Below are 12,826 nucleotides of genomic sequence, written 5' to 3'. Positions count from 1 at the left end.
TATCCAATGACCATTTAAATGCCCTTAATTTTGGTGAGTCCACTACTGTTACAGGCAGGGCATTCCACGCCCTTGCTATTCTCAGAGTAAAGAACCTACCTCTGACATCTGTCCTTTATCTATCACCCCTCAATTTAAAGCTATGTCCCCTCATGCTCGACATCACCATCCGAGGAAAAAGGCTCTCACTGTCCACCCTATCTAATCCTCTGATCATCTTGTATGCCTCAATTAAGTTACATCTTAACCTTCTTCTTTCTAAAGAAAATAACCTCAAGTCCCTCAGCCTCCCCTCATAAGATCTTCCCTCCAGACCAGGCAACATCCTGGTAAATCTCCTCTGCACCCTTTCCAATGCTTCTACATCCTTCCTATAATGCGGCGACCAGAACTGCACGCAATACTCCAAATGCGGCCGCACCAGAGTTTTGTACAGCTCCAACATGACCTCATTGCTCCGAAACTCAATCCCTCTACCAATAAAAGCTAACACACCGTATGCCTTCTTAACAACCCTCTCAACCTGGGTGGCAACTTTCAGGGATCTATGTACATGGACACCAAGATCTCTCTGCTCATCCACACTGCCAAGAACTTTACCATTTGCCCAGTACTCCGAATTCCTGATATTCCTTCCAAAATGAATTACCTCACATTTTTCTGCATTAAACTCCATTTGCCACCTCTCAGCCCAGCTCTGCAGCTTATCTATGTCCCTTTGTAATGTGTTACATCCTTCCGCACTGTCCACAACTCCACCGACTTTCGTGTCATCGGCAAATTTACTCACCCATCCTCCTACGCCATCCTCCAGGTCATTTATAAAAATGACAAACAGCAGTGGCCCCAAAACTGATCCTTGTGGTACACCACTAGTAACTGGACTCCAGGCTGAACATTTCCCATCAACCACCACCCTTAGCCTTCTTTCAGCTAGCCAATTTCTGATCCAAACTGCTAAATCACCCTGAATCCCATGCCTCTGTATTTTCTGCAATAGCCTACCGTGGGGAACCTTATCAAACGCTTTACTGAAATCCATATACACCGCATCAACTGCTTTACCCTCATCCACCTGTTTGGTCACCTTCTCAAAGAACTCAATAGGGTTTGTGAGGCACGACCTACCCTTCACAAAACCGTGTTGACTATCTCTAATTAAATTATTCCTTTCCAAATGATTGTACATCCTATCTCTTATCAACCTTTCCAAGACTTTGTCCACAACAGAAGTAAGGCTCACTGGTCTCTAGTTACCAAGGTTGTCTCTACTCCCCTTCTTGAACAAGGGGACAACATTTGCTATCCTCCAGTCTTCTGGCACTATTCCTGTAGACAATGGTGACATAAAGATCAAAGCCAAAGGCTCAGCAATCTCCTCCCTAGCTTCCCATAGAATCCTAGGATAAATCCCATCCGGCCCAGGGGACTTATCTATTTTCACACTTTCCAGAATTGCTAACACCTCCTCCTTAAGAACCTCAAGCCCTTCTAGTCTAGTCGCCTGTATCTCAGTGTTCTCCTCGACAACATTGTCTTTTCCCTGTGTGAATACTGACAAAAAATATTAATTTAGCACCTCTCCTATCTCCTCGGACTCCATGCACAACCTCCCACTACTGTCCTTGACTGGCCCCACTCTTACCCTAGTCATTCGTTTATTCCTGACATATCTATAGAAAGCTTCAGGGTTATCCTTAATCCTACCTGCCAAAGACTTCTCATGGCCCCTCCTGGCTCTTCTTAGCTCTCTCTCTTTAGGTCCTTCCTAGCTAACTTGTAACTCTCGAGCGCCTTAACTGAACCTTCACGTCTCATCTTTACACAAGCCTCCTTCTTCCTCTTAACAAGTGATTCAACTACTTTAGTAAACCATGGTTCACTCGCTCGACCACTTCCACCCTGCCTGACGGGGACATACTTTTCAAAGACACGCAGTAGCTGTTCCTTGAACCAGCTCCACATTTCAATTGTGCCCATCCCCTGCAGTTTCCCTCCCCATCCTATGCATCCTAAGTCTTGCCATATCGCATCATAATTGCCTTTCCCCCAGCTATAACTCTTGCCCTGTGTTCTTCCACCCCAAAAAACCTGCTCAGCCTCGCCCCTGTCATATGCGCTCTGTGAAGAACCTTAAATTGTATCAGGCTAAGCCTGGCGCAAGTGGAAGAAGAATTAACCCTACCCAGGGCATCCGCCCACATACCCTCGTCTATCTCCTCCCCAAGCTCCTCTTCCCATTTACCCTTTAGCTCCTCCACAGAGGCCTCCTCCTCCTCCTGCATCTCCTGGTAGATCGCCGAGACCCTGCCCTATCCAACCCACACCCCCGAGAGCAGCCTATCCTGGATCCTGAGTGCTGGAAGCAGCGGGAGCTCCCTCACCTGCCATCTTACAAACGCCCTTACCTGCATTTACCTGAAGGCATTTCCAGGGGGAAGCCCAAAGTTTTCCTCCAGCACCCCAAGGCTCGCAAACGTCCCATCTAAAAACAGGTCCCCCATCCTTCTAATTCCTGCCCTGTGCCAACTCAGGAACCCTCCATCCATTCTCCCCGGGACGAACCGATGGTTCTCCTGGATCGGGGACCAAACCAAAGCCTCTACCTCACCCCGTGGCGTCTCCACTGCCCCCAAATTTTCAAAGTCGCCGCCACCACCGGACTCGTGGTGTACCTAGTCGGCAGGAGCGGCAGCGGTGCTGTCACCAGCGCTCCCGGACATGTGCCCACACAGGATGCCATCTCCAGCCTCTTCCACGCTGCCCCCTCCCTCTCCAATACCCACTTGCGTATCATCGCCACATTGGTAGCCCAGTAATATCCACACAGAGTACGTAACGCTAACCCCCCTCTGTCCCTACTCCGCTCCAGAAACACACTTCTCCCCCACACTAATCCCATGATGCTCCTACTGACCCACTTAAAAAAGGCCTTGGGGATCAGAATGGGGAGGCACTGGACTATAACAAGGAACCTCTGGAGGTCCCCCCCCCCCCCCCCCCCCCCCCCCCCCCCGTCCCCCCCGGACCAGCCTCCTCCAGTTCCTGGACTCAAGTGCCTGGCGCAGTTCTCGTTTTTGGCCACTCCCACTAATCACCTACCTCGTTTCGCTTCAGTGAGAGCGTAACAAGACTAGAGAATTGCGTCTTGAATGTCTCCAAAGTTCCAGAAATGTGTTGAGAATGTCTGGTTGTAAACAGCTGTGTTTTAAGCTGCCCACTTACTTCCAAGATAAAAGAGAGTTGGGGTCTCAAAGATCACTAATCAGCATGTCTATCTGGATACAATGCCCATGGCTTCATGTTGCCATGGACATGGACTTTGAGAGGAGAATGGTTCTCCGATTTCCGTGAAAAATTAGCCAAGGTTAGTCTGCCAGTATTTGGGAGAGGGAAAACAGCTATAGGCAGCAAATCACTGTGTTGTCCACCATACAGGAATTAGTTTGCGCACAGATTGAGAGACCAAAGTCACAAGTGGAAACAAGGCTGGAAGGTTCACCTAGTTTGTGCTAAAGAAATAATCTCTTGAGGGGGAAAATCTCACTGTGAACGATGGTTCTGAGATTATAAATTACCAGACTGAGAAATGAAAAGGACAACCGTAAACACTTGGGAGGCGAGAGGGGCAAGTTCTTTCCTGAGGTTTAAATTATAACTTGCCTGCAAAAATAGTGTTTAGTCATTTGTATTTTTAATCTTTTGTTCCAGTAAAAAGTCTTAAATCTCATGTTATCCTTTCATGTTAACTGGAATATCAAATGTTTTAAAAGCTATTATTGGTCTCGACAGAGATTGTAACGTGATTTATTAATTCATTAATTAAATCATGACTTTGGTGTGGCCTCATATTATGCATCCAGTGGTTTTGTCAGCCAGGGAAGTCTACGGGTGTGATTTTCCGGTCATGCCCACTCCAAGACCAGATATTCCCAGCCGCACTTAATGGTCTTTTAAACGGTCCGTCAAATTTTCTGACCTGCCCGCGACGATTCCTGTGGCAGGCAGGCGGAACTGGAAAATCTACCCCAACGTGAAACTTACTGATTCCAAATGTGAGCAGAACAACTGAAAGTGAGTATGAGAAATCCTCTCCGAATTCCCCAGCTTGGAACCCAAAGGGGAATTGAATTTACTCACTCCTCCTGAACAGAAAGGACATCACAACCAGCCTCCGTGGATTAACGTGCAGGATGACACACGGCAGACCTTGACCAGACTCCCAAATTTCCCTGGAATAAGGAGAAGATCATTTTTCAGGGACAAATAATAAGCTAACTCCTGTGAGGGAACCGGGCTGTTTTGAAAGGCTCAGTGACGACAGTGCTAGTAAATAGAACTGTTGTGTTCGACAGGGAAGTGGGTGGGGGTGGTCTCAACATTTGCAAAAGGGAGGGTCCTTTCAGAGTAACTTCTGCCCTCGCAGTCACAATCTGCTTGTGCCTTAGCCTGGAAAGTTGCAAATGTTTCTTTTATATGTTTTTCAAAAAAAACTGTGAACAGTTTGGGAGTTAGGCCTAAGGAAAAGAAAATGATTGAATTATTTCCATCTGGTTCATATTGAGCTGTGAAGAGACTATCTGTCTGAGAGGACAATGCGCTCAGAATGTAAGCAGCTGGTAGGGTGACTTAGCCGGGGACTGGGGACCGCTTCACAAAGCACCATACTCAGGCAAGCACTGCAGGAATGTCTTAGGAATGTGATCACAGGACGAAACATCCAGCAACATGGTGAGTGGACAATTGGACTGAATTAATAGAATCCTCTCAAGTATCTTCTGTCGCAGCACAGCTTGATTTTAAAAAGGGCGATGGCACGTTTACTTCAAACATCTCAGTTTAATTTTTATAGAGCTGTGCTCTTTTTACTTCGAATGAAACAAGGACTTTGAGCACAGAAGGATTTTACACAAATGGTGTGATTCCAGAGGGAATTTTGACTTTTTCCCAACTTTCTGTCCTTTCCTCCCCTTGTGCTGGAGGCACTATCAGATAGGCATCGGGAGTCCCTTCAATAGCTTGTCCAAATCTTTCAGTCGTTTGTTTTCTTAGATAGCAAGCATTGGAGCTATTTGGCTGTGGAGGGCAAGTGTAACCTGGTTCTCACCTGGTGTCTGTGTACAATCATTTTCTGGCAGGGCGGATTTGGAGTGGGAGCTAAGGCGTTGCTTAGGTATTGAGGGCTGGCTGTAACTCCATAACTATGGGGTGGATTCTCTAATAATGGGGCTATGTCCCCTTTTACGCTGGCGAATCACTCTGGACTTTCCTTAAGAAAGTCCTGAGTGATTCTCCTACCTGCAGGGGGCCGCACTTCCGGTCGGGAGTCCGCGCATGCGCACGGCGGTGGCCGCCCCATGGGACATGGCGGACTCGGTCCGCGGAGCAGCACCAGAAATGTAGGCCCCACATCTGATCACCCCCCTGGACATCCATGAGGCCATCCATGAGACTTGAGTCCGCAGCCGCCACCGGCCGTTCCCGACGGCCGTTAGTACCACGCCGTCGGGAACTCAGCCAGTTTTCCTCGGATAATCGTGGTGTGTGTGTGGGGGGGGGCCTCTGTCAATGGCCCCCTACCTGTGCCGCGTAGTTCGCACGCGAGATTCCTGAGCCATTCTCCAGGGCGCGGGGACCGGAGAATCGCAAGAGCGGCGTCGGACCGGATTTAGGCGTAAACGCCCATTCTCCGCCCCCGCGCCGATCGCGATTTCGGTGCGGAAGCTCGGAGAATCCAGCCCATGGTTTTTGGCTGAGAGAGCTAATTCAATGCAGACTGGAGCTCAAGCCTGGGGCCTTTCTGTCTGTACCGCTCTCTACCACAGCAGATGGCACCTTTACACATGGCTAGCAGACAGAAACATTTTGACTCCTAATGGTTGCTGTCATGAGTTAAGCAGAAATCTCTTTAATATCAGCCCATTCCCCACTAAGGAACAACATTCTCCTGATAAGAAATCCATCACCAGCTGGGACGAATGAATAATTAGGAAGGTTGGAGATTAGGACGATTTTCAGTTATTAAATGGTTGTCTGGCACACATAAAACAAACAGATCATTGAGACAGGCAGCATGGATATGGATGCCTCAGACTATGTGGCTTCATCCATGTTAGTGTTGATGTATATTTTTTTGAACGTATCATTCTGTAATGGGCCGAATAGGGTCAATCATCATGTGTGTTGGGGCTGGGCCATTGGAGGGGAAGAAAGGTCCAATCTGTAATTTAAAAGTGTGAGATGAGAAGTTCAGTGCAGAGCAGCAGGATTCTCTGAAAGCTCAGTCCCACAGCCTGATTAAAATCAGCTGCTTTCTTTCATTCAGTGCACTTTTGCCCCGAGGAGCATCTTTCTGCTCTGAACATGAACCTTTTCCTCCGAGTGGGTCAAACAGAATTGACCTCCAAAAACTCTAAATATTTCTGGCCTGTTGCTGGCCCTGCGATGTTGCTGTAATCATGCTGCTTGCTATAATTATGTTCTAATTTTGCAGAACTGAATTCAGGCTCCTCGTTGTCCCTGTGGCTCAGGTCACTGTAGAACGGTGTTTATTCAGTTGACAAATGAATTGCATTAAATCACATTATGACAGTTTGCAATGTGTATTTTCATAGTGAAATATTGGTATAATATTGCACACCAAGATCTAGATCATCAATATATATCAAGAAAAGTAAGGGACCCAATACTGATCCCTCGGGAACACCACTGCAATCCATCGTCCAGCCCGAAAAAATATCCATTTTTCAGCCAATTTTGTATCCACATTGCTGCTGTCCCTTTTATTCCACGAGGTACAACTTTTCTCAAGTCTATCGTGTGTTGTATGCCTTCTGACAGCCCATATACACCACATCGACAGAGTTACCCACATTGACATTTTCTGTTACCTCCTCAAAGAATTACTGAGCCAATTTTGTATCCACATTGCTACCGTTCCTTTTACTCCATGAGCTACAACTTTTCTCACTAGTCTGTTGCGTGGCACTGTATTGAATGCCTTCTGAAAGTCCATGTACACCGCATCCATGGCATTAACCTCATTGACCATTTCTGTTTCCTCTTCAAAAAAACTCCAGCAAGTTAGTTAAACATGATTTCCCCTTTAGAAATCCATGCTGGCTCTTCCTAATCAACCCACAATGTTCCAAGTGTTTACCAATTCTATTCTGACTAATTGTTTCTGGAAGCTTTCCCACTACTGATGTTAAACCGACTGGCCTGTGATTGCTGGGGCTATCCTTACAACCTTTTTTGAATCCTATTGAATGACACTGGCCTAGATTAGGATTAAAACCCATAACCTTCTGACTCGGAAATGAGTGCACTATTAAATATTAAGGTAATTAATGGGGTGTCACGGTGGCGCAGTGGTTAGCACTGCTGCCTCACGGCGCCAAGGACCCAAGTTCGATCCCGGCCCGGGGTCATTGTCCGTGTGGAGTTTGCACATTCTCCCCATATCTGCGTGGGTCTCACCCCCACAACCCAAAGATGTGCAGGGTATGTGGATTGGCCACGGTAAATTGCCCCTTAATTGGAATTTTCTTTTTATTTACAAAACCGTATTTAATATATTTTATCAGTACCAAACAAAACTGAAGGTCACAACTCATGGTCTAACCCCTGGTTACTCTCCACCCGCATTGTGCCTGATGCACATCCTGCTATTCCCAGAGAATAGCAGGAGAGCCTGTAAACTGAGTTTGCATTAGCCACCGAACCAAGCGCGATGCTTCTGGCCCGTGATACCGGATGCAATCTGCTTCATGCCCTCGCTGAGCGTGAACCTGACTCACATTTGAATGATTACTTTAACTCATTTAAACACGCATTTCCGGGATTTAGTCTGATTGTCCTGGCTTCACCATCCCTGCCTGCACAGCGCGAGGCCAACAGGATTCGCTGCCGGTCTCCATCAATGGAGACCAAACATGGTGAGCATGCCGGGTGGGGGGGTGGGGGGGGGAAAGAGGGATGCTCGGAGGCCATTACAGCACCTGGGTGGCAGGGAACAGGGCAAGGCTCTGGCCCCTGGCACTTCCAGGTTGCCAAGGAGCACTGCCAGGGTGTCAGGGGACAATGGCAGGGTGTAAAGGGGTGGGACCTGAGACGAGGCATAGCCATGAAATTGGGTGGAGTGGGATCGAGGGGAAGGGAAATGAAGGTGGGGACTGAAGTGATGGAGGGTGAGCCTTAATAGCGGGGCCTTCGGCAACTCAATAGTGGGGTGTCAGTCACTAGGGGATGGGGTACCACTGGTACCAGCGCTGGGGAAGGGTACCTAGTGAGTTCTGAGGTGGGGGTGGCTTTAGAGTTGTCTGGAGATTAGGCACCCTATAGAATTGGCACCACAATCTCTGAGGAGTTGGGGGCCAGCATCTTTAGGTCCTGCACATTTTTTCCAGCAGGAATTTTCCAAGGCTCCAAAAAATGACTTCAGTTTCGTGGATTGCAATGGTAATTGCGTTGGAACATCAGGCGGAATTCTCACCGATTTTCCCGCCTGAAATGAGTCTTGGGCAGAAAGCGTCTGTCATCATTCACAGCTTGGATATCTGGTGGCCCTGAAAGTGAATGGAGTTTTGGCTGGAATGTGAAATTCGCCATTGTCACTTGCAGCGGGGCAGCCCACGGACGATATCAGAAAATCTGACCTTCAGTCATTTGCATGGAAGAATTCCGCCCTTCAGCAGCCAAGCTTTCATCCTTTGATTTCCTCAAGTCTTTACAGAAACATGGGCCGGAATTCTCCGATATCCTGACCAAGTGTTGGCGCCGGTGTCAAAACTGGCGCGAGCGACGCCGGTGTCAACGGGCCTCCAGGCCCAGTCAGTCACCTGTTCCTCGGGGGCTAGAACAGCGTTGGAGTGCTGTGCGGTGTTCTGGCACCGAAAGCCGGCCCACCACGGCCGGCGCAGGCCCACACGTGCGCCAGGGTCGGTGCGGGTCTGCGCATGCGCGCCACGGCCTTCTCCACGCTGGTCCCCGGGCAATATGGCGGAGCCGTACAGGGGCCCGGCACGGAGGAACATAGGCACCCCCCGGAATGAACCCGCCTGCTGATCGGTTGCCCCCATTCAGGGGCCTGGCCACCATAGAGGCCCCCCACGGAATCAGCTCGCCCCGCCCTCCCACCACCTAGATATTCACCTCCAAGCCACTCGCTATCCTGGCTTGGAAATTTCTTGCCGTTCCTTCACTGTCACTGGGTCAATATCCTGGATCTCCCTCCCTAACCGCATGGTGGTGCACCACGTGGACTGCAGCACTTCAAGAAAGCAGCTCACCATCACCTTCTCCAGGGTAATTAAGGATGGGCAATGAATGCTGGCCAAGCCAGTGATGCCCTCATCCAGTGAATGAATAGAAAAATGATTTTCTTTCCCTGACCAGTGCTATTGAGAGTAATTTTAGTGCCATTACCTTTGCTGAGACATTAGCACCTTTTTATTCTTAATTTTCCAAGGGTGCTTTATTTTCAGTGAGCATCATGCCTTCTAAAATCTCTGTTAAAAATCAAACTTACTCCTTTTTTAGTTTGTGGAATTGCTACAGGCGAATTACAGTTCATCATTAAAGTGCATTGTTAAATTATGCATCATTTTCTACTGGTTCAATACATTATGCGACTGTTTTCCATTGTGATAAAATAAGATTTGATTCTTAATATTCTTACTCATTTTCACTTGACAGAAGTTTGGGACATTTGAATTCAGGTGCTGCTGGCAGCATTAGCTTTTATGTTAGGTTGGAGCGAGTGTGTTAGACTGGACAGAGCTCAGAGTGAGCTGCAACCTAAGGAAGATATGGCGAGACAGAAGGAATAGAGAAGTCAAGGAGACACCGCTGATGGACTAAAATTCTAATGAGGGTCCGGGGAATTTGGTGACTGGGCATCGGTTTGTTTGCCTTGTCTTCAGTGGTGTGGCCGTGAGGAAGCGAACTCAACAGAATGCAAGACGCAAATGGCAAGAATCATCAAAGCTGACAAGTCTGTTGATTGTTCATGTTAAAGTCAGTTGAAACCATTAAGGAGTGATGCACGATCAATTACACTCAAAAGATGAGGTTGTAACAACTGAAGGCTTTAATCGACTAGAACTGTTCCCCAGCAGCTTCGGTACAGAAAGTGAGGGCTGCTGGGACGGCACCGGTTCTTATACCCCGCCTGTCAAGGTGGAGCTACATACCAACAGCCAATGGTAAACTACTAGGTTTAACCAATGGTCTTCGGCCTCTTGGGTACTGTAATACCTGATAATACCACAAGGAGTATGTTGAAAATTCTGGAATTTGTCAGGACAGAGAATGAGAAACAAATACTTAGGGCTGGATTCTCCGTTATTGGGGCTATGTCCCAACTCTGGCATCAAAATGGTAGAGTTTTACTCCTGAAAATCCTGGATCAAAGGGACACTAATTCCCAGCCCTGCAGGGGGCCAGCAGGGACCCGGAGTAAATCTCGCAGCTTTTGCTGCAGATATGGGCCCCCACACTTCAGGGTCAGAGGCCGCGCATGCGCACGGTGGCGGCCTCCAGCGGTGCGCCATGCTCCACGGCAGATTGGGACCGCGGAGCCAGACCCAAGAAAGAGACCCCCCGATCGGCCGCGCGCCCGACCCTCGAACCCTGCACTGAGTCCGTAGCCACCACGCTAGTATCCCGACCGGCTGGAGCATTCCACGCCTTTGGGACTTTGGCCGGTCGGGGGCGGAGAATTGCTGAGTGGGCCTCTGGCAATGGTCCCAGGCGGTGCAGCGTACTCTGAGTATGCCACTTTTTGGGGCCCGTATGCTGCTTTTTGGGACCCGCAGAATCGGTGACCCGGTGCTGGCCCTGATTTCTTGACGGAACATCGATTCTCCGCCCCCGCACTGGCCGCGATTTCGGCGAGAGGGTGTGGAGTATCCAGCCCAAGGAATGTTGCAACCGAGTTAAGAATATGTCCGTTCCTGCACAAACAACAGCTGAGTGATTGGGACGTCGAACAGCAGAGCCAGGTTTTGATCTAACGTGTGTTAAATGGATCATTTTTACACCTCGTTATCAGCGGAAGGTTGCATTGAGATGAGGTGACAATTGAAGAAATGAACCATTGCTGATTGGAAGCAGAACTGTATGCCTTCTGGCCCATCATCTCTACTGGCCATCGAGCACCTGGCTATTCTAATCCCATTTTCCACTACTTGGCCCATAGCCTTGTATGCAATGGGATCTCAAGTGCTTACCAATGTGCTTCTTAAATGTTGTGAGGGTTCCCGCCTCTATCATCCTTTCAGGAGGAGGGTTCCAGATTCCCACCGCCTTCTGGGTGAAAATGTTTTTCCTCAAATCCCCTCTAAATTTCCTGCTCATTACCTTTAATCAATGCCCCTGGTTATTTAACGCTCGACTAAGGATAAACGGTTATTTCTATCTACCCTATCTATGACCTTCATAATTTTGTACAGCTCATTTAGCTCCCCCCCGCCTCCCCTCAGCCCTCTCTGCCCAAAGGAGAACAACCCCAGTTTAACCAGCCTCTCTGCATAGCTGAAACGCTCCAGCCCAGGCAGCATCCTGGTGAATCTCCTCGCCACCCTTTTTAGTGCAATCACATCCCTCCCAGAGTGTGACGACCAGAACTGCACACAGTCCTCTAGCTGTGGCCTAACCAGCATTTTATACAGCTCCATCATAACCTCCCTGCTCTTGTATTCTATGCCTTGGCAATATATGCCTTTTTAATCACCTTATTGTCCTGTTGCCTCCAGGGAGTTATGGACATGCATCCCAAGGTCCCTCTGCTCCTCTGTACTTCCTAGCGTCCTACCGTTCATTGTGTATTCCCTTGCCTGGTTAGTCCTCCCAAAATGCATCACCTCTCACTTTTCAAGGTTAAATTCCATTTTCCCCTGCTCTGCCCATCTGACCAGCCCTGTAATCTCGGGCTTTCCTCCTCGCTATTTACCACAACACTAATTTTTGTGTCAAGTGGGAACTTACTGACCACAGCAGCCACATTCCCATCTAAATCATTAATGTACACTACAAACCGAATATTGATCCCTGCGGAGGCTTCCAGTCACAAAAACAACCTTTGGCCAACACACTCTGCCTCCTGCCACTTAGCTTGTTTTGGATCCAATTTGCCAAACTGTCCTGGATCCCATGGACTCTTCTTGATCAGTCTTCCATGAGGGACCTTGTCAAAAGACTTATTGAAGTTCATGTAGACTACACTGTCCTCATCTATATATTTAGTCACCTCCTTGGAAAATTCAATCAGATTTATTAGACATGATCTCCCCTTGCCAAAGCCATGCTGATTCCAAGTGGTGATTGTGTCCCTCAGAGTTTTTTCCAATAATTTCCCAACCACTGATGTTAGACTCGCTGGCCTGTAATTACTCAATGTTTCCACACATCCCTTCTTGAATAATGGTAGCACATTAGCTGTCCTCCAGTCCTTTGGCACCTCTCCTGTGGCCAGAGAAGATTTGAACATTAACGTCAGAGCCCCAGAAACCTGCCCCCTTGTCTTGCACAGCAGCCTAGGATACAACTCATCTGGGCCTGGGGATTTATCCACTTTTAATCCCGCTAAAACTGTTAACACCTCCTCACTCTCAATGCAAATCTGTTCAATTATATCACGGTCCTCATCCCTGCTTTCTGTACTTACATCGTCCTTCCCCATAGTGAACACAAATGCAAAATACTCATTTAATACCTCACCTATGTCTTTCAGTCCCACACACAGGTAATAATAATAATCTTTATTAGTGTTACAAGTAGGGCTTACATTAATGCTGCAATAAAGTTACTGTGAAAATCTCCTAGT

General features: G+C 48.2%; 1 protein-coding gene across 7 annotated transcripts in view; it reads left to right on the top strand.

Annotated features, from left to right (window-relative positions):
* The window catches only part of dennd2b (DENN domain containing 2B), a 570,638-nt gene that overhangs the window by 135,917 nt on the left and 421,895 nt on the right, over positions 1–12,826 (top strand). Inside the window, exon 1 of one of the 7 annotated variants that reach the window (XM_072466474.1) lies at positions 4,501–4,731. The exons of the other annotated variants lie outside the window; for them this stretch is intronic. The gene's annotated coding sequence lies outside the window, so the exon portion shown is untranslated. Of the gene's footprint in view, positions 1–4,500; positions 4,732–12,826 lie in introns of those variants that run through there. 7 annotated transcript variants of the gene reach the window in all.

Source organism: Scyliorhinus torazame, chromosome 10, assembly GCF_047496885.1.
Source record: "Scyliorhinus torazame isolate Kashiwa2021f chromosome 10, sScyTor2.1, whole genome shotgun sequence".
NCBI classification, from domain to species: domain Eukaryota; kingdom Metazoa; phylum Chordata; class Chondrichthyes; order Carcharhiniformes; family Scyliorhinidae; genus Scyliorhinus; species Scyliorhinus torazame.
The sequence above is the reverse complement of the archived record's forward strand: the minus strand, read 5'-3'. Positions and strand labels throughout refer to the sequence as shown.